The sequence below is a fragment of the Ambystoma mexicanum genome, chromosome 1p (genome assembly GCF_040938575.1).
Source record: "Ambystoma mexicanum isolate Mex_15411 chromosome 1p, UKY_AmexF1_1, whole genome shotgun sequence".
In the NCBI taxonomy this organism is placed as follows: Eukaryota; Metazoa; Chordata; class Amphibia; order Caudata; family Ambystomatidae; genus Ambystoma; species Ambystoma mexicanum.
In genome coordinates this window covers 957,749,839-957,777,597 of record NC_090921.1, presented here as the reverse complement: position 1 = coordinate 957,777,597, position 27,759 = coordinate 957,749,839, and the positions used below count along the sequence as shown (strand labels likewise).

Here is a 27,759-nt window from a genome sequence, read left to right as displayed (position 1 = left end):
GTAAGTGACCTTGAGGTCACAACTCCCATATTAAGCTATAGCAAGGACCATTGAAAGGCCAAGGAGGTATAGGCTAAGATAAACATGAGCCAGCCTCTGGTTGGTCACATGTTTAAGAATAAACGAAACTTAGAAAAAAAGGTGGGGGCTAGATTGAGCGAGACGTGTGAGGCTGGGGTGTGATTAATAGAAAGATACATTCTATTGCATAAAAAGGGCAGTGTATATGCCACAACGTTCATTCCAGACTTTTATTAAAGGTGACAGCAATCCCATTTTAACCATGCCAAAACGATTTTTGTGTGATAAACATAACAGAAGTTATTAAGGAAAATTTGATTTGGGCCTTCCCATGATTCTGAGAGATTTGAAAGTTGGTGTGAGGGTGAATGACAAAATTAACATGGGAACTATGAAGTGTCATATTTTTCACTGATGCGGCTCCTGAGTAAACAAAGAACAACTGCATCTCTACACAGGAAAGGCATTCCGACTTCAGATTAGTGTAACCTGATTTGCCTTAAAATGTAGTTCTTAAAAATATATCCATACATGTAAAGATTTGCAAAATTAGGGTACTTGTCATGTTGATAGATTTTCAGAGTTTCAGCATTCCAAATCCACATGTCAGTTTGAGATGACAAAGCGTTCTCCTCCCCCAGCTTTCCTAACTCAGACCCCTCAACTCCTTGTCCTATTTGCACACAGGTGGGAGGTGGGTGGAGAGAACCAACCAATCCCTTCCGCGGGAATCATGACAGATTTGTGATGTCATTTGCCCTATAAGTAAACCAGTTTGCATCAGAACTGGGCTTTTTCACTTTGTTCCGGGAGGTAAGCTGCTGCTGAACTCTTGCGAGAAACACCCAAGCGGAAAGGCCCCACATCTTGCATTGCAGACAGGGACCAGGAGACATAGAAGCTGACTCAGACCCCTTGGAGGAGCCAGAGGGGACTATCCTTGACTGACATCCTTGCTGTCCCAGAGGTCCTCTGCTGTTCCCTGATGCCCACTATCGGGCCTCTCCTGTAAGTAAAACTATCCCAAAGCCATAGACTATGTAGGCCCTGTATTTCTCAAGTATTGTTCTTGTTATTTCCCCATAGAAAAAAATACCCTTTTTGTCTGTGTACATCCTTAGCATATGTAATTAAAGTAAATCAATTAGTTCCCCTATGGAAATCACTGGATGTGTTTTGTTAGCATTCGAAACTAGCAAGCTACTCTCAGTGTGTTTCGAGCCATTATAGACATAAAGATTTGATTGACTATTTGTAAGAAAGCCCCTGACTGCGGTACAGAAAGGGGAGGTCAAGAATCCAAAAGAATTAATCCCCAAAACCCTGTTTCCAAGTGATTGTGCACGGTGAACAAATGCAGTTCCCCATTGATTCCCTTTCATTTGAAATTAGAAGTGTGAAGCCTTGTGCTTCCTTTGCTTGTGTGGTGGAAAAAACAAAATTGCCCCTTTGTTTCCATTGTGCTCTGACCCAAACCACAAAGCCCTGCCTGTTCTTTTTAGGTGTAGCAACACGATTTTTCGCATTGCTTTTTTTTCACTCATATTGCATCAGTAGTAGTACATGCAAAACAATTTTTCCCCTTAAATCCCTATTTCAAAGAGTGCTGTTTTATCAGAACCCAAAACATTTCCCCATTGTGTTCCCATTCCCTGCCACTGGCCTTCAATTCAGAGGGGTCAAGTCGAATTGATGTTTGGAGGGTGGGGTTTGCTGGGAGAAAAAGGATTATAACCAAATAATCAATCACTGTGTGCCTTGAATTGTTCTTGTTCTCCATTGGTGGGTGATTTGAAAAGAAAGCTGCAGGAAATTATGACTGCATATCTTAGTATTATATAGCTGTTGGTGCTATTACAGAAGTAATTTTTGTTCTCGCGTTGCCACAGCATTGGTGGCTGATGTTAGCCTATTCGTCAAATTTGGTTTAATTAAATTAAAAAATCTATATTCTTCCTACACACCGGCCTGGTTCCTAGTCCATTGTGGCACTGGGTATTTGTTGGTATTGGGCGCGAGACGGGTTGGAGGCCTTACCAAATGGTACCTTAAAGAAATAGTGCTTTGTGGTGCACCACCTTGCTTGGGGGTGGGGGGAGGAACTCCCTGAGTTGAGTGTGACCTCTTAATAAACCATGACACAGGTACCCACATCCAGGATGCTGCCAGCATCCGAGGTGCTCTGGCACCCAGGCTGTGTCCCCCACAGCCTCACAAGGCCCTGCCCTGCAATACCTGTAAGTGAGGGTGACCCCAGCATACCAATATGGTACTGGGCCCCCCAGCATTAGTGAGGCTGGCTTTGTGACAGCCACCGGCTACACAATAGGGAAGGATGGCTGCCTCCTCAGGATCATTCCGGATGTTCCAACATGGCAGTGAATTGAAAGCCTAAAGGGTTGCTCAGAAAAAACATCAGCAAGGGTCAAATCAAGTTTTAAGGATAACCTCGCTGGTTTTGTTGCATGAAAGACGTTCACCTTAACTGTCTCTTACCAATTGTTTTTCCAGAAATATATTCTAGTGGGTTAAGCGAGCAGAAATTAAATACGATGAACTGGGCGCTACATGACTTTTTAGTTGTTGACAACGTGTGGTTAAGACTACAAATTTAAGTTCTGTAAGCAACACCCATGTATCCAATAAAAGGAAACCAGTGCCCTCAGGCTAGACCAGCTGCCTGAAACACCAAGACTAGGCCTTGCACACCAGTGAGTGCAATGTACCATGCACATGTGTATTGCACATCCAGGGGTATCTTGTGAATTCTGCATAAGATCATTGTAACCAAGCAGAAGGGAACAGCATCATTGGATAGAGAAGGAATGTGGCAGATTAGTAAAAGCTGGCAAGCAGGAAGAGACTTAGGAGGTCTTGGGGCTGTTAGGAAATGCCTGGTTCTATAGAGAGTAGATCTTGATGCCATTGGAGTCGGTGAAAGGGAGCCTATTGTTGTGCAATTTCATTTATGCATATTCACGTGTAGCAAACGGATTGGAACACAGAGAAGCCATACTATTAACACTGTCCGCAGTGCAAAGTCATTTTACAGCAGTGCAAAGTCACTTCAAACCATGCCAAAAATTCCATTATTCGGGCCGTATGTAAGGTATGATGTGTTGAGTGTAAGGTGTGAATGTTCAAGGAATAGAAACCACCCTTCACATTCTAAGTAGGGAGTTGCATGGATTGACCAACTAATTTGTAGCAGTTGAAGGATTAAGAAAACCAATTTGGCAAAACTCAGAGGAAATTTAGACATTGAAGGGGGAAAAACCTAGAAGGTGTAGATAATTTTCAGCAGGACATGACCGGATTTTGGGTTGTTTTACCGAAGTCGAAATAATCGTGGTGGCATTGACCGTAGTAGATTTTGGTGCAATTTGACTTTGGCAAAACAACCCAAAAATGATTACACCACCCAAATTCACCCCCCCCCACCCTCCCTACTTACCTTTTTGCTGGCTGCTGCCACTTCTCCTATACCCCTGCCAGGTCAGTTCCGGGGGTCGGCTGATGCCACAGGGACCCTTTTTCTTTTTTTTGTTGGGTCCCTTCCCTCCAATGTCGATGAACCGGGGGACACCTCTGCAACCCCTGCTCCTCATGTTCATTATTTTCGGCTTCGTACGAATGGTACTGGCTGAATTCAGTCAAATTTACCATTCGCACACAAAAATTCAGTCACTTTGTCCTTTTCCACATATCCGCCCTCCAACTTAAAAGTTAAACTAATGATGTAGATGATTTTCAGCAGGACATAACCACCCTCCAATTTAAAACTTTGACTAACTCTTCTAGTCCATGACCTGCTCTAATGTTCAAACGCATCCACTAGTGAGGGGGCATCTTGCAATGTGGGGTGATGCCAGAGTTGGGTGGCATCCGCCCTCTGCGTATGACCTTAAGCAGGTAGAATTATCTGCACCTAGTCAAGCACTGGAGACTGGCACTCCACTGCATGCCCCAGTCAGACGCCTCTTGCAAAAGAGGAAGCAGCAGCTACGCGCGATCTGTAAACTATTAAGCTTGCAGGCGTGCCTTGATGTCTCAACAAGCTGTGGGTCTGTGCTGAATGTATCTGTGCTTGCCATGTCAAGCCTCTAGTGTTAATCCAGTTAATTTCTTCATGCGCAAGAATTTGCATTGTGATATTCGGGAAACCACCACTTCTGTTTGGACTTGAAACCACTGCCCGAAGGGGCATGCAGGGCCAGCTCTACGGATGCTCTTTCAAAGTTCTCCTCCCCATTTGGCCATGGAATCGTGAAGTCCTGTATGTTAACACCTAAGGACTGTTTGTTGGCAGGTGCGCACCCCACCAGCTATCCTGCTCGTCCCTGATGATCAGTAGGCCTGGAAGGCACAGCTGTATTTAAGTGCTAATGTAGTGTGTGGCTGTACATTTGCACGCACAACAGTTTGAATGATGGTATGAAATTTCGGTCTGTTTATCTTTCTACCTACCGGTAAAGAATTGAAAGCAAGGGTTTCAACGCAACTGATTAAAAACAAAGCCATATCCTAAGAGCCACATTTATAGATCAAGCTGCCCCTTTAAAGTTGAGTTAAACACATACTTGCTTATTGACCTTAGACGTTTACAAATAATTGACACATGCAAGAATAAAAATGCCCACGTAGTTGTTTTAAAAAGAGGATAACACTTTTGAGATAACGCGTAAGCATTTTGTTTGCAACTTCTGCAATGTTCAAAGGTTGGTTGTGGTACGTCCAACGTGTGATACAGGTTGCAGTGAGAATGGATCTGAAAACTAACGGAGAACTGAACTTGTCTATTAGTTGCCTCCTGCGCCTTTAGCCACGCCACCGTTTCTTTGCCCAATGGACCAGAGTTCATGCCTCAGCATAGATTCTATGTGTAATGCCTAATGCCTGGAGCTGTTCATTAGGGTTTTTGAACCGCGTTCTGTTTGAGAAGTGGCACGCAATGGGGCTCCTTGTAGCGGGAGAGCCACGCAGTGGCGGGCAAGGGATTGGGCCGCGTGCGGTGCAACCATGGATGATCCAGTTGGTCCCTGTGGCAGAGTTGTCGAGGCAATGTTGGGGCAGCATTTGTATTGGAGCTAGCAACCATGTTTGTTGTTTCTGTTATGGTGGATGGTCTGCTATGAAATCTGTGATGTTTCGCCAGGCTTGGCTGACCTATAGGCTATAGGCTATAGGGAAATAGGGCACTGCTCAACTGGCTCGTGTAGGCCACTCTAGTTTGAGGAGCAGATGCACCGTGCAACTGATAGCTGCCAATGTTTTTGTCCCCATATACCTTAAAATGCACTATTTGTAACGGTCTTTTTCGAAATTATGCCACCAGGTAATTCTGAAACAGTTTGTGCCAAAAAGTAATGAGAATCAATTTGTGATTGTCTGACACGTTTGTGTGGCATCTGAGACAGTGGACACAACGTCTTTCCGACCACGCAATGCGGGCCACGCTAATTAGAAGAACGACCTGCAGACTGAGAAATTGTATGCTCTGACAGTACAGACTTGTCCTGCCGCGTGACAAGCGTTACGGCTATACAGGGGACAGAAACCTTTAAGGTGTCCCAGTAAGATGGGTAAATTTGCATACATCAATGTAATAAGTACAACCTCTTTCACATGGGAAATCTGATGCCCCCGGGTAAATAAATAATATACAGAAATTCTACGGCTAAACAATGTCCATGCTAACTAATCAGCTGTTCCAAAAGATCTAATAACCAGTCTTGTTGTTTGCAGTAGCCAACAGGTTGGGCTTTGCCGGTTGCTCTTTTTGTGAAACAATCTTAATGTAATCTGATATACCCATACAATTGGTGAGATGAGGGACAGTTTTCTCTCCATCTAGACATGTTAGATGGGCGTAGCACCACCCGCCATCTAGGGCCAGGCACCCCCGGGATAGATAGCACATTGGTCTCCCAACTGTTGTTTGTTTTAACAATTTGTCTACTAAGTTTTCATCAACAATTTTTCTCCCAATGAACCGTGTATGTCGTGATATGGTACTGTTTGTTTAACGGTTAAGGAATGCAGTTGTTTTTCCCATTTTGTCTTTGAACTTACCCTGTTGTTAATTCTCATGGAGGGGCCACATTTAACAAAAAGCTCATACTACAGATATCAATACAGATAGTATACATATGCATATTTCAGTAGGGAGAGAACCCTATAGGGACCAGATGATAAGCAAATGATGACAGGAGGGGTAAAGATAACAAAATATAATAGGGCCTTGAACCATGAGACTAATCTCTATTATCACTAAAACAGATAGTTTGTGTCATGATGTTCCCAAGATGTCATACAGCAGGGTAATTACAATAAATGTCTGGTACAATCAAAGAAGCAGCATTATAGGTTTATCATAACCCACATATTCACAAGGTGAAGATTTTATACCATTGCAGTTATGTACTTTTCTGCTACCTTCCATATCCTAGAAAAAAATCTTTTATAGAACCCACATCTCCAACACCAACAACCCCGGTCGGGAACTACACAAGAGTATCACAGTATTAAAGACCCCTCTCTGCTCACCCCTCTGCCCCCATTTCTCGTCTTCCAAACACTCTGCAATGCCCTGTGAGACCACTACTACAACATAGCCATTGAAAGAAATATCACTATCACCACTAAACTAGCAAACTCCCCCACTCGCATTCCCCCCTTCTCCCTCGCTGCTCCCGCCCAACACGCACCCTGTTCTGCTCCTTCTCTGCCATCTCCCACCCAGAATTCCTAAAGTTTCTCTCAAGTAGCCACCCCTCAAGATCCTCTGGGGTCCCTTGTCCTCTGCACTCCTTATGAACATTATCTCTTGCAGTTGCACAGGCAGCCTCACCAGATGTATAATCAACCACTCACTGACCTCAGGCAGTTTCCCGGAAACATACAAAACCTCTCACATCAAACCTTTACTCAAAAAGTCCTCTCTTGACCCCTCCCTTCCCTCCAATTACCAAAGATCTCTAACAATCGTTTCATAACCACACTCCTAGATTGCACAGCATATTTCCAGCTCAGCCTCCTCACAGAATCCCACGCCTTCTTCACCCTGCCTAGTCTGGCTTCTAGCACCTCCATGGAACCAAAACCTCCCTTGTCTCAAGCTAGGACTACATGAAAAGAACAGCATACTCAGAAGGCTGCGGCTCACTCATCCTCCTTGACTTCTCGGCAGCATTCGCCATGCTCAATAACACCACTCTCACAAACAGACTCTTCTCTGAAAGCATCAGTGACTATGCCCGTAGAGTAATCGTCTCTTTCCTCGTCAACTGCTCCCAAATCACCATTTTCCACTTCTCCTGTTGCCCCCCCGGGCAGACTCTCAGAGTCCCACAGGGAGCTTCGCTCTTCCCTCTCTTCTCCAACCTTAACCTATCTCCCCCCCCCTCTCATCTGCTCCCACAACCTCACCTGCTACAACTATGCCGATGACACAGATAATTTTCAAGATCCCCAAAACTCTGATCTCACCCCTGCCAGACCTTGCCTCCTGCCTCACATCTCATGATATCTACCGCTGGTTGATGGCCAATCACATCTTCCTCAATCCTGTTAAAACCGAAATCCTAATATGCGGCAAAACAGCTCTCCTTCCACAACGAACCCCTTGGCCGCCTTCATTAGGACTCCAACCTGCAGCATCATCCTCAGAATAAAACCTGGGATGCACCCTTGGCTCAGACCTAACCCATTCTCACTGCATCAGTGTTGTCTCCAGATCACGGCACTTCGACCTCCACATTCTCAAGTGGATCTTTCCTCATCTCTCACACCCCATATCATTTCTGCAATCATGGCCATCGCACTCCCTCGGCTAGACTATACCAATTCCCTCTATCTAGACGCCCCTACCTTTCAACTCAGAAAGCTCCAACAGATCCAAAACTCTGCAGTGCGACTCCTCCTTGCCCTCTCCCCTAGAGAACATATCTCCCCTGCACTGAGTGTGCTCCACTGGCTTCCCGTAGCCGATGGGCCACTTTCAAAGCCATGTGCATTATCCACCATGCCCTCAACAAGAAAGGCCCTGAATTCCTCCAAAACAAACTTACCTGCTACCACTCCAAATGAATACTCAGATCAGGGTTCAGCACACGGTCTGGTGGTACCCAATTTCAAGCTCTCCAGACTAGGAGGCTCATCCTTCTTCGTCCTAGAATCCACCATCTGGAACTCCCTCACCCTCTGTCTCATAGAGGACCACCTCATCTCAGGAAGGCCTTTAAAACCTGTCTCTTCCCTACTGCACTGTGAAACCCCCTCTGGCCACCCCCACATAATGACTACCAGGAAGGCAGACTGAATTTCACACAGGGAAGAACTCTGATTGTGGACTAGGTATTGCACTTAGATGGCTATGTGGGTGGACAATGTATTGCACTTGGATTTTGAGAGTGGGCAATATATTGCACTTGAGGGATATTGAAGGTAGGCAATGTTTTGCTCTTAGATGGAGTTCTGGCGGTGGGCAATGTTTAGAGTCTAGCCAACATGTTTATTCCTCTCTCACTCTATGCCCTCAGACTTAGTCGAAGGTTCAGCCTCACTTCTGCGTGCATCTGCTTTCACACACAACTGGAATTACGCTTTGCACAACACCGCTTCCATAAAAATGCAACTACCGTTCACGACAAAAATTCGAACTGTAGCTACACACATAATGACTATCCTCTTGTACACCCCTTCCACATCCTTCTAGGCTACCTCTCTCCACCCACACATGTGCCAATAGACATGGGTGGCTAGCCGGGATTTGGCCACCCCTCGTAACCTTTAATGAGTATAGGCACACATGCATATTAGCACCTCCTATTTTCCCATACTCTAGACTTCGGCCCTTCTGAGGGCTTTCAGCCTACAGCGTGTTGGGACCATACCTATGGTGAAAGGCGCTATACAAAAGAAAATGAATGAATTAATACAGGTTTTAAATAAATCGGAAGGGCTACAAAGAAACCCAATTGGGCCTAAGAAATACACAAATATATATCAAAGAATCGGTGAGACCAGAGCATGTTTAACAGTTACCAGGACTCGCCAGAGAGGACAAAGAGACAGAGGGAAGTGCCAACTACTTTCTTTAGGCATCCTTGAAATCGGTAGCTTCTTTCCTGGCAAATAACATGCTGTTGCAATGCCAGCACTTAGTCCAGTATCGCCTCATTCTTGGGTGTCCCACAAGACACCTTCCCTTCACAAGTGCTTTTTAATATTTACCTTTTACCTTTACTCCTACTTATCCATTCCTCTGATATTTTATCTATAGATCACTCACGTTCTTGTAAAGATAAGCCAGTTCTCTAGAGCCTCTCTTGTCAGCAGTTTTCCAAGTGTCTTATCTCGATTGACAGTTGGACGGCTCACAATCTGCTTGGACTAAAGGTATCCAAGATCGAAATAATTGTCGTTAGAATAAATGCGTTCATTGCAGAGATGTGGCCCTCTCTTTTGAGTACTTGCCCCCCTCTTGTAGCCCTGCTGGGAAAGCTTTGGAATGTACATCAAACAGGCATTCTCCTTCACTCCTGAGGTGGTTTAAAAGACCTCGATACTTCTTTTGCAGGCTGCTGGAAAGGATTTTCTGTTCCTCTGCTTTCCCATCGTCTTCGAGCTGTTTTGGCTCAGGTGACATCAGGCAACGATGACACCAGCAGCATGTTTGTGTGTCTCACGTACAGAATCCTACAACGCCAGCACTTGTAAATTGCTTCTGCCGGGGTGCTGATGCAATTGGAATGGTGATGTCCTACTATACCGGCAGTGCATACATCACATTGCAGGAGACTGCGCGCATAATCATGAAATAATTGACCAATTTGCATCGTGACTTTTACAATGAAACTCTAGTGGTTTTCAGCCTTAAAGTCATAAGCTATAATCCATTGTGTTTTCTTCGCTCGTTTCACGTCATTTTCTAACACCTATATGCTATACATGTAAAATGATGGGGGATGAAGCTTTCTCGATTCGGGCTTCCACTCTGTGGAATATCTTCCCATATACTTCATATGCCACTTGGGCACATGCAGCATTTTACAACCAGCTGAAAAAGAACCTGTCCAATTGTGGTGACACCCCCTTTACACCCCGCATCACCCATCATGCGGAATTTGATTGTGTTGCTAGCGTTTAGCACCATGAGGCCTTTTTGGTAGAAGTGTGCTTTTTAAGAATACTGTATCATAACACTGCACACCAGGGGAGCAGCACAGCTGAGCAACCCAAGAGACCCAAGGGCCCTGAGAAGCCAAAGAGAGCAGAGTGCACTAAGAGGCAAAAGAGACCCAAGGAATCTGTTGGGCCTAAAAGGGCAAGTGGACCTCGAGCAGTAGAAGACCTGGAGAACCTTTCCTTAAGTCTGCCCCAAGTAGAGGGGGAGAAACTGGTGCTTGCTGTGACAAGGGATAGGGTGCCATATCCCTGAGTGGAGAGTGGGGGAGGCACTACAGCTCAGCGAGTGTAGTTTAGAGTGAGATGGGCATTATGGTGTGCTGGGTATTATACCCCTGGGAGTTAGAAAATATGTGCTGGGTGCTATTTATAATTGCTCATTTATAACGCGCTTAATCAGGATTCGAACCTATGTTGCACTGCTCCCAAGACAAACGTATTGCCCCTGAACTATCCTCCCTCCGCTGCTATAGTCCCCTCCCTGACCAGAGTGTCGAAGTGTGCTGGTCATCATATGCCCAAGTCTGTGTTCAGTGTGTCAGGAAGCATGCTGGGTGATCTGTCCTAATGGATGTTTAGAGAGTCCAAACGAATCCGGGGGAGACCAGAACCCGTACAAAATCCTGATTCATTATACTTTGCCCGTCTCTTTGTCTTTTGCTGTAGGTTCCTCAAAGAGTAGAACATTCTTTCCCATGGTAGAGAACCCCATTGCAGCAATCTGCTTATCCCAACCCAGCCTCGCAACAAGAATGTCATTTGACTCTCATCACATATTGTGTGTCATTTGCTGACCACAGGTATCAAAATGAAATCCACCTCTCGACAGAAGGAAGATATGTTGGTTAGACATATTGGTTCAGGAATTCTGTGCGCATCATGCAAGATTTATATTAGGAACGCAATGATCTTGAAACATAATGTCCTTATGGAATAGTTACATAAATCCCAAAGGGTAGGCAAGCCACTAATGCCTCATTCAAAGGGCTAGATTGCACTACGCCACACACATTTATTTTAGATTGAGGATACAATTTACAACATAACAATTGATTATTCAACCACCATATCATTTTATAAAGCCGCATAGCTGGCTAATAGTTGGCAAACTTTTCATTTTATCGAAACATCACACTATACATACACATAAAATATCATAAAGTGCAGTGAGCAGAAAGTGCTTATGTCCACCACCACAATTCGACAGTGGCGGATTGATGAGAGAGGAATCTCTGTGCGCGCTGCACTTTACGATATTTTATGTGTATGTATAGTGTGTTGTTTTGATAAAATGAAATTGTATTTGCATTTGTCGATCTTTAATATGTGTTTGCTAACTATGGCAGCTTTATAAAATGATATAATGCTTGAATAATCAATTGTTATTTTGTAAATTGTATCCTCATTCTAAAAACGTTTTGTTTAGCCTTATGGAATAATGACACTTTGAAATATTGTGTTGCAAGATGTTTCTCATATTTATGTTTAGTGGATTGTATAGCACTTTAGGCTAAGTAGGTGAGAGTGAAGAGTCAGGTCTTGGGTACCTCACTGAAGGCAAAATGAGCCTGGAGCTAAAGCCAAAAGGCACATATTTAAAAATATATTTTAAATTGTGTATTTTTAACACACCCGGTTAAACAATATACAAAATACGATTATTATAAAATCATCACATACCAATATAAAAACAATTCCTATACGTAATATACATAAAGGGATTGAAATGTTACTTTAAAAAAAAGAAAAATTTCATTTTTATGAATCTTCCATGAATTCTTATTAACACCCGTATGAGTGAAATGGCAAATAATGTTGCGTCCCCACTCATGAGCTGGGCCCAAAAATTGTCATTGAATCTGAATGCAACATTAGTAACACATTTCCAAAATGCTACTTAACACATATCCTGAGTGTCTAGACAAGAAATTTGCAGGTGTTTCAATGATTCCACTGAGTCGGTCTCACCATGTACCAACAAACCCTATCTCTTCCTGGGATGCCTCGAACTGGCCCGAGTCTTTGTAAGGTCCCTAGCATGTTAAAACAAAGCCTCAGGGTCTGGAAACGTCCATAAATATAGTGCAATATCATTGGGCTGGAGATGTAGAGCATCCAGTTCTGTATAAAGTTTGCAATGCAACATCCAATCATGGGCCTTGCACCATTTTTAGTTTTCTGTATGTCCTTATTTGTGCACTTCTCAGGTGGACATTGTTGGAATCTATAACTGCTAACAGATCTTCACATTCTTCACCAAACCTATTCAGACTCTTACATGTTTTATTATACAATGCTACTTTTAAGTCCATGAATAAGGAAGCCTTCTGCGAAATTAATGGTTTTCCGTGTAGCCTTAGCTTAGCTAGGTCGAGATATGATTTGCATGACACTAGTCCAAGCTCATGCCTTATTACAAATGGAAGCAATGCTGGTAACCCCAAGAAACACTTCAAAAGGAACCTTCTAGACTGTATAAGAACTTCCAGTCAACTAAAGCAAATTCTCCTCCATATAAGATGGAAGGAAGGACCTTTCCAGCATAGAATCATAGGTGTGGGACCATGGTACACCCAACAGTAGTTTCAGTTGATTTTCCTCATTTGTGCATAGAGCGGGGGGCAATTGTTCTTTAATTCGTGCATAAGGCTCCTTCATGGTACACCTGCTGTATAGTGGATAGTACAGGCAATCCAATTTTGATGTCATTGACATTGGACGGTCCTCCGTGTCCAGTTAAATTGCCTCTTTCTTTTTGCGCATGAAGTTATTAAAATAGCTGATTCATCACTATTTACCTTTTAACGTGTTCCTATGTAAATGTAAGGACAAGGAGTTAAGGGCCCTTTGGAGGTCAATTTGTGTCACGTCGAAAATGGCTATATCATTGGTAAACAGCAATGCTGGTGGCCATGTCCTTCCTATGTTATGTGGAAATGTGCTGGGTCCCTCAAGCTCTTCAACAAGGTTCCATAAATATAAATTGAAGAGACTAGGGGCAAGGACACAGCCTTACCTAAGTCCAGAATATGTTTCCAATGCTGCCCTAAGACTACCCTCAGATTTTAGTCTTATTTGCATAGATGTCCTGGCATGTATTTCTATTAATACATTCAACGGGTCACCCACAATTCCCCCCTTTATGTACCTTATTCCAGAGCCTCTGTCAATCTACATTGTCGACACAAGCCATGAGTAGGGGTCGTTTATCTTTAGACATACATTTTAAAACATTTCCATAGCCCTTAGGTTGTTTGTTAACGGTTTCTTTGTTGCTCAGCAAATATCCCATCCGATCTCTATTGAATGGGAAGACTTCAGATCAAAGACATAGCAAAGATTAGGATTCCTTCAGTAACAAGTTTTGAATCAATCTTGATCTAACATGAATCGCTACAAAGTCTGAACTGTGCTCGTATATGAATTCCACTTGTATTAAATCCCCAGATTCTCTGAGTCTTAGGGCAGAAATATCCAAAAACAAGGCTAGTATCAATCCTCGATTTATTGTAAGATCCTCAGAATCCTTAGAAATACTAGTTATTGCAATTTGGTTGGTAGATTCCATTTGAACATTTGATTTCTGGGGACACTTGGATCTTGGGACCACTGAAGCCAAATTGGATATTGATTGAGCTTGCGGTCCCATAGTTTTTTGTATCTGATTCGTTATCCTTCCCAAGGGGACGTGGGACCCATCTGATGCAGTAAGGTTGTAATAAAGTCTTAGATAGATTGATCCTAGTATCAACTTGGGTACTCTGCAGATTATCCAACATAGTTGTCTGCTCCAACTGAGATAACATCCCCTTCTTTTAGTGTAACCTCTTCTTGGGCCAGCAAACTCTCCTCACAATTCTGTGGCTGCTCTACCCCTACGGCCTGTGTGTGGTCAGATTGCGCTGGCTTAGCCACAAGATAAGAAAGACATAACAAAATCTCGAACAGCCCGCCCATAGCGGGTCTCTCTGTCTCAACTGTTGGTTTCTTTTTATTCCTTTTGGGTATTTTACCAGAGATTGTAACACTTTGCAAGCGATCCTCATCACCAGGAAGAACCATTATGTCAACATTATCTGGGTTAAGAGATTGAATACATCTCCTAGCATGTCTTCTTTTTGAGGCTTTGGGAGCCAATATTTTCTATTTATATTCCCACCCACCCTCCCCCTTTTTTATTTTTCACATTCTTGTGATGAGTAGGGTGAAACACAGGCTCTTTTTCCTTCTCCTCTAGGGAGCCTATTGTGATTGGGGACTGCCAGTCCTCCCCTGTTCTTGCTAATCGGAGTATCAGACTCCACATTAATCACTTGAGAATTCTCAAGCAATTCCATCACAAGATGGGCTGGAGAGCGGGGAAACTGTAATGATCGCTCATTAGATGGAGTTAGTATGTCAGTGTGCTCTTGGTCACCACTGGAACACTTGGACATTAGAGTGACTATTGACTCTAATTTGTCAACAATTAGCTGTGTGATTTTTCTATTAGCTTTCAGTTTGCCATTAGGAACATCATATAGGCACACTAAAGACTGCACTGTCACATAAATAACAATGTTTGTCAGGGTATTAACATCTGAGCTGTTTAATGTTGGATTTTGACCTGAATGGATATACTCTTGAATTGAGAAGAAGAATCTACAACCATGTGGGGCCGCCCCTCCTTAATAGTAGTTTCCACAGCTGTAGTATATTGAGCAGTGGAACTCTCAAACAAGGACAGGGTAGTCAGTAATAAATCAGTCTCCAAATGTGTGGGCCGTTTGATAGCTTCATTTTCGGGGCTCTGACATAGCTCGAGGAATTCATTTTTTACTTCTGCCAAGGGACGATCCAGTGTGAAATCCACCCTGCTATCTCTTTGTAGTTGGTTATGGTTTGCCTAGATTGTAACAGCACGCTAGATTTTTCAGTGTTAAAGGATACGTTCTCTCAGGAATTTTATTGGCACAGTGGTTATGACCTGTATTTCTGAGTATAAATCGATCGATCACATTTTTTCTTTCTCCAATACATTTTACCTTCGATTTTCTGATATTTAGAAACGTGAACAACACAGTTGAAAAACCGCCATCTTGTGAGTTCAATTGTCCTGGCAGGAGAAAATCGCACGCCCCTCAATCTGGCATCCCCATTTCAAACCTACATGCTACCCCCATTGTTTTAACGTTTGTCCACAGCATAGCCAAACGACGGCTGTCAGCAACTACACCATCATGCTAATTAATGCAAAATGTGGAAGATACACATACACAACAGACAGTTAATGTTTACTTACTTTTCACAAAAAGAAGATAACAAGTTACACTTTTCAATAATTATTCATAGTCGGGAATTTACTAAGTCGTTCTATTTCTTTTTGCAACAGAAACAGTTAAGTACATCCAACGGAGCCATTACAACTCATGTCGCACATAATCAATGGAAGAACAGATTGTTTCTCCAAACCATAGTAATCACATTTAGATTGACGGTAACATTCCATGCAGTCTTTCAGATTTAATTCTTCGATGATTTGATCCCAATGTTTGAAATGTGCAAGTGAAAGTTCATTGGACTAAAATATAATTCTGGGCAGTTCCATTATCTATTTTCTCTCGAACCACATGGTGTTCTGTTTAGGAGAAACAATTATTTGTTATACAACCGTAATAAAAAGTTTCTCTCCACATATGTTCATTGATGAAATGTGGGCACATTGGTCTTGATGATGGGCACCACAAGTGGACAAGCAGGAGCTGCATGATCGTCCCAGAAGATCAGGATGGCTTCTTTCATGATGGTGATGATCCAATTTTGGTTTAAGAACCCATCCACGGGCAAATGGTGACCATGACATTCAAAACAAAAGAGCTAATGGCTGGAAGGTTTAGAATTCATCCTAACCTCTAGCATTGTTCTCGGCAACCCTTCAGACCATCATTTTTCGCCTGCAAAGCCATTACAGAAGGCAAAAGAACATAAGCAAATCAGGCTCTGTCCCACCCCAAAAGGGAAAGTCCAGCCTGAACTGCTTGGTCACATCCCTTCTGCACAAGACCACAAGCATACCCACACATGTTTTGGCCTTAGTGGGCCTCATCAGTGAGGAGTAGCTTGGGTCTCTAGGCGCAGCAGGCACAGACCCATGTCGGGCATACCCGCCCCACTCTGGGTGACTACAGCAAAACAAAAGAGGTGATGGATGGAAGGTTTTAGGTTATGTGATATATGTACTTTCCATGTCATTTCTATATAATTGGATTGTTTTAGTTCATGGTACGAACTGGAAAGGAAAGTGGTCAAGTGCATACATTGCACAGTTGGCTCAAATACCAGTTTCACTGCGTAACCGAAGTGTGATCCTTGGTGTCTCATTTAATCTTGTATTGCCTAACTTGTCAAAATTGCTAGTCCATAAACCGTAATTTACAGTTACATAAATATTTATAATAATTATGAAAACAAAAATTACATGAGTTGTTGGCTGTACATTCTTGCAATGTAAAATGCAGGCTATTCTCCTTCGAGAGCTATTCAGAACAGAATCTTGTATTTCATGCAAAGTGTTGCTTTCAATTTCATGTTATCTATTTTTATCTATTTTGTTTCTGCTAAGTAACTAAATGTTATCTTTAGAATTTGTACTGTCTGTTTCAGGGACAACTTACAATGAGCCTTTTCTTTTAGTGTTCAAAATTCCAAGGCCCCCTTGGCTTTCGGTTATGCCTTTTGCGCAGAAATGAAAAATATTTGTCATGATCTCTGCTTCCAAAAGGTCAGGGTTTTCCCAACTCCCTTGGAAGCAGATCCATAACCCAGGTTCCGAGGGCCAACCAGTCCCAATTGGGACCTTTTGGACCCAGTCCTGGCGCCAGTGGCACCAGGCTCATAAATGTGCCCAGTCCCAGCGCTGGAAGCGCTGGGCTCATAATGCTTGGGTGGACTTACCTGCAGCAGACCATGCTGCTTACTTGCCTGCCAGCTGAGCCTCTGATCCTCTTCTGTTTGGAACTACTTTTCCTGTTGGGTGGGGCAGGAGCCACTCCCTAGATTCAGAACACTGGAACTCTTCTGGAAAGCAGGAACTCTTTTCTTACCTAGGCGTGGCTGTGGAAGGAGACACCTGAGCACTACAGGAGGCTATTTAAACCACACCCGGTGGATGAATCTTGCTTTGCGTTATTCTGCATCCTCTGCAGCAGAACGCTCATCGTGTCTTCTGCATTGGATCCTGGGCCTAAGGAAAAAGGCTTACCATCCTGAATCCAGTCTTCAGCAACACCTACTCTTCGTGCGCTCCGGAGGTCTTCACACTGCATTCCGGCATCTGAAAGACAAAAGCTTACCGACTCTTCGCACGCTCCGGAGGCCTTCGGCGCTGCATCCTGCATCTGAAAGACAAAACAAGGTGCGTTTAAAGACATTGGGGAACTTTGATACTCACGTGCCATTACTCCTTTCCACATCAACCCCAGTGGGTATTCCGGCACCCTGCAGCCGCTCCAAACTCGTACCTGCAAAATAAAAGACAGTTCGAGCGCATTGTGAAGCAGGCAACAAGCGCTTACTTACGTGCTTCCAGGCGCTTCTATTCATCATACGGACTCCATCTTCAACTCACTTCAGCCCGTCATCCGCCATCGCCGGAACCTGCAAAACAAGAGACGACATTGCTAAAGACTTTAAAGACAATAGAATTACTCGAAACTTACCGTTCGTGCAGTAAACGACGGACAGCAGTCCTCTGAAGTCAAGAGGCCTGCGCTACCGATCCAGTGAAGAAACTGGTTACAGCACCCTGCCCCGAGGCAGATGGAGAGCTCGGCATTCACTTACCTAAGGTGAGAGCGTTAACCTTTGGGGGTCTACAGGAGAGCAAAAAAGGGAAGAGATAGGGACACCCCAATAACCCCAGTTCATTAATCCCATATTTTCTGTCTGCAGACATCTTACTCTTGAAGTCAGGCATACAGTGCACAGAGGTCCAGCCCAAAGAGCCAACCGGGTGCTACACATCACCTTTGAAGATACGGTAGTCGCCCAGTCAAGACTGGCGCCTCTGCGAGAATCAGGTGAGCGTTACAATATTATATTTCTATTTAGACCTTGAGACAAAAAATGAGAGGCTATTTTTTTATCCTCACCATATCATATTGAGTTCAAACGTTTCTATTAATATACATATTCATAATCAAACCATGTTTTATTATTAAGTAAACCTACAAGACTACATGCACATGCGGGAGAGTCTTGTGTTCTTTCTGGTCTACCACTTTTACATAGCAAAGAGATTAGTAATGATTTTTATAGTCACATTTCTGGGTTAAAATGAATGAGTAACTTGTTTTTAAACCAATAAAAACAGTTTCATTTAATAACAACGATAATTGAATAGCAACGTTTCACAAAATGGTCATCTTGGTCTACAATTGCAAAAACCAAGTGCTCTCCTACTTTGTGACCAGAGACAATAATGGGATTAGTGTTGTCAGAATGCGAGTGGGAGGGGAGGCGGGAGGAATGGAAAGTTACTAACTGCACAACAATGTGTTTTCATAAACTGGACCTAATCGATACAAAGCACAAAGGGTATAGTTATATATGAACCGTTGTGCTATGACTGTCTGTACAAACAACTTTTTTGGAGAATGTGAGGGGTACAGAGTTACAAACAGAGATTGAAACAATTAGACAGAACACTGCCCACAGACAGACCTACTGTATTGAGTACCACATAGTTTTAAAAAAGCTGCATAGAATCCGAGAGAGTGGATCAGAGATATAGAGAAATTCATAGATAAAGATGTAGACTAAGAGGTATGCATAGAGGGAGATGTATACAGAGAAATGGATAGAGAGATATAGAGAGATGCATACAGGGAGATGTATACATGTATATAGATAGACAGAGATGGATATATAGAATGATATTGAGAAATAAACGGATACACATAGTAATATGTATAGAGGGATCTGGAAAGAGAGTGATAAATGAACTCATAGATGGGATGTATATAGACAGATCTAGACCGATGGATAGGTAGCTATGAGAGTTGCATAGAGGGTGCTGGACACAGACAGGTAGAGACACGCATAAACAGAGAGAGATGGATAGATCTAACAAGAAGCAAAAAGATAGATTTATATGAATATGCATGTGGCTATACAGAGGTATATGTAGAAAGGGAGATTTATAGAGGGAGAAGTAGGAATACATTTAGATGCAGAGCGACAGATGGAGACATTCAAACACATTTGGAAATATTGCTAGAGATGAGACAGAGAGAAGGATGGAGCTAGATAAAACTAGTCATATAGAGAGATGCAAAGGCTAGTCGGCATGGAGAGAGATAGATACAGTGATATTCCAAGATGCATAGAGATGGAGAAAAAGAGATAGATGGATATAGAGAGATGGATATAGAGGGAGATAATTATATATAGACAAGAAGAAGTGGTTGGCGTCATAAATATATTGAAGAAGAGCAGAGGAAGAGTCAGTCTATTGTGCTTCAATCCCTTGCTAAGCCACTGTGAAGATGGAGTGATGGACTTGTCTCAATTTCAGCAATGTTGTCAGTGTACCTGTTCAGCCCCTACACATGTGCATACTAATTGACTAATTAGGATGGTGAAGAGGCTATGTCTAAGATGCATGCTTATTGCACCCAGTGTCAACCATTGTTGGTAATATCTTATAATTTGGCACCGATGTGTCCCATATACTATAGGTCTCTTTCAATCCTCATCATTTTACAACTTAACAAGTCATTCACATTCCATACCTCTTTTAGTTGGTTCTGTTTTATTCTTTAAGATAGCTTCCTCCAAGCTACACTTGTAGAAATGTAATGTAATACTCAGCGTTGACTTAATTGCACAAATAATCTAGTTTTATATACAAAAGCACCCATCCATTTTAATTTATGGTGCTTATAGAAAACTGATTTTTAATATTGATGTTAAGTTCATAAAAACTAATTCAGGGTGATTTTGGATTTTTATTTCACCTCTTCTTAGATGTACAAAAGAATAATCAGATTCCAAGCAGAAGGTAAACCTATGACACAGCTCCAAGTATTTCTGTATAATACTGTCAGTGCTATTTGATCAAATACAGAATCTTTTAAACAGTAAAATCTCAGGTATGTTACAAATTCCAATCATTTAAAAACTACCATTCAAGTCTCAATGGCTGCACAGGCATTACATTGAATGTCTTGTCCAGAACAGTCTTATGTGAGAATGAAAATACACATATTCAAATCATCATAATCCCCAAAAGAATTTCAGTTTGAAATGTTTTATTTTAGAAGAACGATGCATGGCAATACAATAGTGAAACAAGGTACAAGTAATTTAACAATTGATCTAGATTGAGCTGACCATAAGCAAAGATAACACTTGAAACCATATATATGTATGCATATATAAAATTCTAAACATAAAACAACAGAACAAGACCAACAATACATAGAAAAACAGAACAGACACAGACATAAGGAAGGAAAGAAAAGAGACAGGATAATATAAGCAGTGGATAGAAAAATAAGGATCCTGTCCCATTTCAGTACATGTTTGCTGATTAGACATGGGGAGAAAGCAATACATCTTTCTAATCTATGAATGTTACAAACAGAGTTCCACCAAATTCTATGATTGGTGTGAACAAGACTTTTCCAGTTGGCAGAGATGGATTGAATTACAATTAAAATAAAAATATGAAACAAATGACAGGCATTATTATCTGAAATGCTCTGCAAAACTGCACTTCCTAAAAAGAGGAATTTAAAATTAAAATCATATTCAATGTGAAAAATGAGTTTGAGTTCTCCAAACCTTCCCCAATATATTCTAACAAATCTGCATTCAACAAACATTTGTTTGAATGGTCCTTCAAAGTGTAGGCAGTACCAAAATTTGTCATTCTGTACAATGTTACGTTTTGTAGGGGTATTAAAGACTCTGATGAAAGAAGTATAAGGTTTGAGTCAAACTTGCTGATGAAGTAACTCTGGGAATTTTCTTCAAAACCAAAGGCCAGTGTTTCTCCTCGTTCATCAGATTACAGTCTTGTTGACATGCAGTTAGTGACCCCCACTCAGGATCCATGGATTGTTCAGCAGATGGGCTTTTATAAAACATTGAGGCAGAAAATTGCAAATTATGCATATGTTGCTGTCTAGCTTTGAGGAGAAGAAGTGTAATACAAAAAGGATTCTAGATTGTCCATGAATCCTTTAATGATAACAGTATATTGGTGCTAATAGGACAGGGAGGTAGAGACTTTTTCATTGATTTCATTAATTGATTGCAGCACTCCTTGATCTAGTAACTGGTAAACTGCGTGTGCAGTTGGTAGAATCGGAAGCCTACATAAACGGCAAGCCGCGCTCAGTCGGCAGGCGCACAGTTGGGAGAGTACTGTGGGCGAGTGCTGTCTCAATGTGTTCCACCGTTGACTCAAGGCAAAGGAATAATGTGCTGGAGTCAATAAATTTTTACATTGTTGCTGCTTCAACAATACTAACATGCTGGCCAGTTATTGATTGGTTCCACGGCACAATTCTCATTCATTTCATTGGCTACTGAAGCAAGTCCCGCCCTGTGGAACCGGAAGCCTACATGAAAAGCATGCTGTGGGCAAGTACTGTCCCGGGGCCTGAGGGCCAAAGAAGACTTCAGGTGGTGAATAATTATGGCGTGTGAACCTTAGAACCCTTGGAAGTAACTATTTTTTAATTAACAAAACTTGTACACCATTAGTGCCCATGTAATTATGGTTGTAAGAAGAAAAGACAAACATTATTACAACCTAAGAAAGGGGCATACTGGAGCACAAGAGGCCAGAGATTTGAATTTGACTCTCATGGCTCCAAACGGAAATGATGAAGTGGTGGTGCAGGCACAAGTAGATCGAACACAAACATAGGGCAAAAACCACTGTATGGAAAAATGGGTTATAGCTCATCAGGAAATCCAGAGGCCTATGTGGACCAGGACCAATTTACTAGCACTCAAAGAGAGGGTACATGTACAAACAAGGCTGTGTTGGAAGGACAGAAATGGATAGAGTGAATATCTAACTATCCCTGTCTAAGTACAAAACCTCCTCTAGGTAACAGTGCTGTGCCGCTTACAAACAGTGGATAGAAAAAGAGATAAACTAACCACTTCTAGGTAAGCAATACTTTCAGCCTTGTTGGACCTATGCCACTCTCTTCCACTATGTGTAAGTGGAAAAAGGAAGAGAAGTGCTCAATGGTCACTTAAAAGGGTACACCTATGGTCAATTGGAGAGGCATCTAGTGGGGTATCTGTCAGTTCATTAGCCACTAGATTGTCTTTCTGGCCATGGTGGACTCAGGTCTAAAAACGGCACAAATACATTGAAGTACAATGTTTGACATAACAAACGACGAAGAAGACACCAAGTCCCATAGTCCGTTGTGAAATAATGTAGATATGACACATGGCACGTAATCAGATAGATGACATTAGAGGAATGCAATTGGTAAAAGAATTTTGCCTCCACGGGGTGTGAAGACCAAGGTCAAGAGTTTTTGTTCTTTTAGTCAAAGGACAGACATTGCATTGTCCACATGGGGTATGTCCCAGTGGCTGGGTAGTATCCCAGAGGGTTGATTGGTCTCGGACTTCTGGGGCAAAGTGATTTTGCAACAAAAGGTGCGTCCGACAGGTGTACAAACCATTACAGCAGTGTTTAGCTATTCTAATAAAATCAACCAGATTAAGAAGGAAATTGTGAAACTGTGACCTATACTTAATGTTGGCCCCGTAAGTTTACCTGTCCCACGTTTTGCCATGAAAAAGAGGAGGAATGTCCGAGACACTCTAGTGCATTCATATGCACCTGCCCCAGACACCGAGACCAATCAACCCTCTGGGATACTACCCAGCCACTGGGACATGCCCCATGTGGACAATGCAATGTCTGTCCTTTGACTAAAAGAACAAAAACTCTTGAAAATTATTTTACCAATTGCAACTCCTCTAATGTCATCTATCTGATTATGTGCCCATGCGAAAAGAAGTATATCGGCATGACCACCCGCCCAAATAAGAAACGCTTCCAGGAGCACATGTCATGCTTACGTACTAGGCGTGAAAATGCTCGTATGGTGGAGCATTTCTCTCGACACAATCACCTCCCCAAGGATCTCCGTTGGACGGTGATTGAGAAAGTCAAATGCCCCAGAAGAGGGGGCGATATGGCTAGCCTCTTACTTAAAAGAGAACAGAAATTGTTTTTTTGGCTTAAAACAGACTCAATTGGTCTGAATGAGGACATCCCTTGGCACTCACTGGCCTTGCTTACATGACCTCTGTGTGACACACAGTCACTTTGCAGCTGAATATGAACAGGACTCTTTGTGACCCTCTTTGACCTTATGTTAGGTACCTGTTGTGTCTTTTTACAGCCCTGCTAATGTGGACAGTCCTACAGTGACCGCACTCTCTGTGTTACACTCACATTAATCTTCATGAGCAGTGTTCATAGTTACTTGTGCACCGTGGGCAGTACATGTTAAATTAACGTGCTTCCCACACTTTCTCATTAACATCACCCATAACATACCACAATGATCAAGGTTCCCCTTCGCTTTGCCCATAGCATCACTAGGCATGTTTCTATTCTACTGCCTGACTTTGCTGAGACAGCCGCGTTTTCCGGATAATCCCGCCTGACTTCCGGTTCAGGCGTTTTGCCCGACTTCCGGTTCAGACGTTTGCCTGACTTCCGGTTCAGGCGGTTTGCCTGACTTCCGGTTCAGGCGGTTTGGCTGACCTCCGGTTCGGGCGTTATGCTTGACTTCCGGCCGTGGCGTGCCAGTCGCTCACTTGACCGACGTTCGGCCAGATGAGCTGGGACTACATCTTGAATGGAAATGGGCTGCACTGTTACACCATCCGCTGGGAAAGGCAGCGCGCATACCTTGACGCGCCCATTCTCCTGTGCAAGTAAGTGCCAAAGGACCATGCTGGACCCTGCAGCTCACATTGGGCTGCTTCCTCTATCTACCACGAACGCCCCCTGGATGGACATTATACCGCGACACCAGCGAACACTTGTGCCTGCTTTGCTAACTGCTGGTGGCCCCAGTTTAAGCACACATGTTTCTTTTTCCCCACAGAGAGCCGGGGACTCTGATCCATGTGTGCCATTTACATGTGGGTACACCTATTTTTCCAGCTATGACTACCTGAGCATGGACCTATCTAAGGTATGGCTGAACACCAAACTATCTGTAATTTATATTGTAACACTTTTCCTACCTAGCCCCCTTTCGTTAATTACTTGATGGGGCTCCCTGTGACTTCCTTTTCACTATTGTTCATGTCTGGACGGATGTCAATTAGGTATCCGACATTGGGAGTACCTGATAGTAGGCCATACATGAACCACCTTTGCTCTCTTACACCTTTGACTCAATTATGCAGTATGCATATATGGGCATCCACTCACAACCTGTAATAGGATGGTGATGAACTATATGTCCCTTCTTCCTAAATGGATAGTAATACTAGTATTAGCAGTGTTACTTAGGTGGATGACAACTAATTGTGTGTCATTCACATTCAATTGAATTGATGTTATTAGCTCTGAGGTGAATATGGCAACATACACTTCCTTTTGATTCCCATAGGTTCCCTCTCCATGTGATCCAGCCACACAGCACTTACAACTTGGGGGTAAAGTATTGACAATCCCTATATGTTGAACCCTTCCTCTCTCAATATGGTCAGTCTTTTGATTACCCATACCAGACTGTACCAATTGATGCGAGCAGAAGACTGTCCTGATGATAGTGGCTTTATCCGCACACATGCCACAGAAACCGGTCGACAGTGGTTGCTACTTACAAGAGGCACAAATCACGCCTACCTTGTAGTTTGAGCATTCCTTTTTACCAACTACCCATGACCCGTCATATCTACATCATTTCATGACGGACTATGGGACTTGGTGTCTTCTTCGTCGTTTGTTATGTCAAACATTGTATGTCAATGTTATTATCTGTGTCGTTTTTAGACCTGAGTCCACCATGGCCAGAAAGACAATCTAGTGGCTAATAAACTGACAAATACCCCACTAGATGCCTCTCCAATTGACCATAGGTGTACCCTTTTAAGTGACCATTGAGCACTTCTCTTCCTTTTTCCACTTACACATAGTGGAAGAGAGTGGCATAGGTCCAACAAGGCTGAAAGTATTGCTTACCTAGAAGTGGTTAGTGTATCTCTTTTTCTATCCACTGTTTGTAAGCGGCACAGCACCGTTACCTAGAGGAGGTTTTGTACTTGGGCAGGGATAGTTAGATATTCACTCTATCCCTTTCTGTCCTTCCATCACAGCCTCGTTTGTACATGTACCCTCTCTTTGGGTGCTAGTACATTGGTCCTGGTCCACATAGGCCTCTGGATTTCCTGATGAGCTATAACCCATTTTTCCATACAGTGGTTTTTGCCCTATGTTTGTGTTAAAACTATTTTAGAGTAAGAGCATTACCCTGTTTACTCTCCCTCCCACCCTCACGGTTCTTCTACACAAGTAGATCGAAACCTGAAGGGTAAAATGACCTCGCTTTTGCAGCAGTAGTGTCTAGTGCTGTTTGTAAATACCCTATCCTTATCTCTTCTGGGCTGGTCACGAGCAATGAGGTGCTCCCTATAAATACTGATCAAAATGACGGTGAACGCAGTACATTTGGAAGTATAGATAACAACTCTCTCCTTTATCGGGGTTATTCGTTACAGCGAAGTATCGCAGCTGAGGAAAAATTACTGACAGTGAGTAAAGAATTGATAGTGACCAGTGCTGAAAAAGTTATTGAAACCACTGAAATTGAAAATAAGGAAAACAATCGCTTATCGGCTTCATCAAATCTGTTTTGTCAATCCGAAACTATTGGAGAGAGCAGTGTTCTCGGAAATAACAAAACCCTGACCGCAGACAGTAAACCTTTTATGCTAACCACCCAATTTGCGCTAGAAGTGCTTTTAAAAATGTGCGGAAGATTGCATGAGCATCTGAAGGTAACAGTGCTATCCCTCGCATGTGCCGTTCCTCAAATTAGATTTTCAAACTCGTAGCTCTGCCATGGATGGTCATGTAATACAGTCTATAGCGGGTGGTGGAAAACCTACCGCAGCACCAAATAATGGGCGAATATAGTTGGTTGAGGCCTCTGTGCTCAGAACGTCTGCTTTCCAATCAGAACGTCTGCTTTCCAAGAAACAATGCAGGCAGGCAGCACGAGCGAAAGAGGCAGCGAGGAAACTAAAGGACTCCTTGAACAGAAGTGACCAACAAATGAAGGATAAAAGCATTAAGACGGCACGTAAAAGGGCTGCCCAGGCAAAGAAGCATAATTCTAAACAGTTTAGGACACTAATTAGTAGTTTGGTGGATGAAGGAAAAGATACCTTGTTAGGAAACATAAAAGGTGCTACTACAGATATGGTGATATTTAATATGTTTAAGTAGCTGTTTTCTCCAAAAGATTGACTTACCATTCACATGTATTAGACCATTGAACCAAAGAAATTGAGAAACAAACTTGGATGAATTTGCAGCCTGTGAATACAAATACAATCTGATAAAATGGGCAGAGACTATGATACTCTTGCTGCACTTAATACATTTATTTTTCCCTTTGATAGTGAAACAGTTAAGAAGTGATAGAGGGGATACCATAGCACCTTCTAGATGCAACCATAAATGAACATTAGTATCATCTATGGGGGAAAACCACATTTGAGATTGTCTCAACACTAATGTCATGTGCTATTTGTTTTAATCCAGAAAACCCACACCCCGTTCGAAGCGGGTGTTTTAAGCTTACTAAGCAAAATTCTAGATTTCTTCTTGCTACATAAAAATCTGTTTAAACAAGTATCAATTTATTTATAAAATGTAGAGGAAAAGGAAACATGTAGCATACATTGAATGTACAGAATAATTGTAGATGTAATTTAAATGGTCTGGAGATGACGCCACCATGATAAAAATAGAGGGGAAGCATCAATCAGTTAGTTCTTTTGATTCTGGACAGGACAAAGCCTGTGTTTTTTTAAATAATATTTTAAGCAGTCAAAGACATATGTACACCCAAGCATGTTATCCCATTCGGGCACCATTTCATACCAGAGGCTTGAATGTGAAATTTGGTACACATGGTGTTAAGGGGTAGTATGTGATGTTTCTATTTAATGTATAACCAGAAGCAAGGCACAAGTTTGAAATTAGGTAACACCCAATTAGATTGATAAAAACTGACTCTTTGGCCGTTTTGATCTAATTCAGTGTTGCCGTTTTGGTCAAATACAAAAATCCCAGAGGAGCGGGGCTGCAGAGTTGTCGCCCGCTCCCAATGTTTGGTATTTGGGGTGTTTGGGGTATCCCCTGCATCTTACCATTGGCTGTGGGGACAAAAATTGCTCGACCCCCGTTTTTAATGAACGGTCAAAATGGGCAGTCCACCCGTGAACAAAACGTGCATGGGCAGACAACCGTATTCCTCAAATTAAAGAAGGTGTAAA

At 42.6% G+C, this 27,759-nt stretch overlaps 1 protein-coding gene across 3 annotated transcripts in view; it reads left to right on the top strand.

Moving 5' to 3' along the window:
- The window catches only part of CPNE2 (copine 2), a 947,004-nt gene that overhangs the window by 13,805 nt on the left and 905,440 nt on the right, over positions 1–27,759 (top strand). The window lies entirely within an intron of this gene.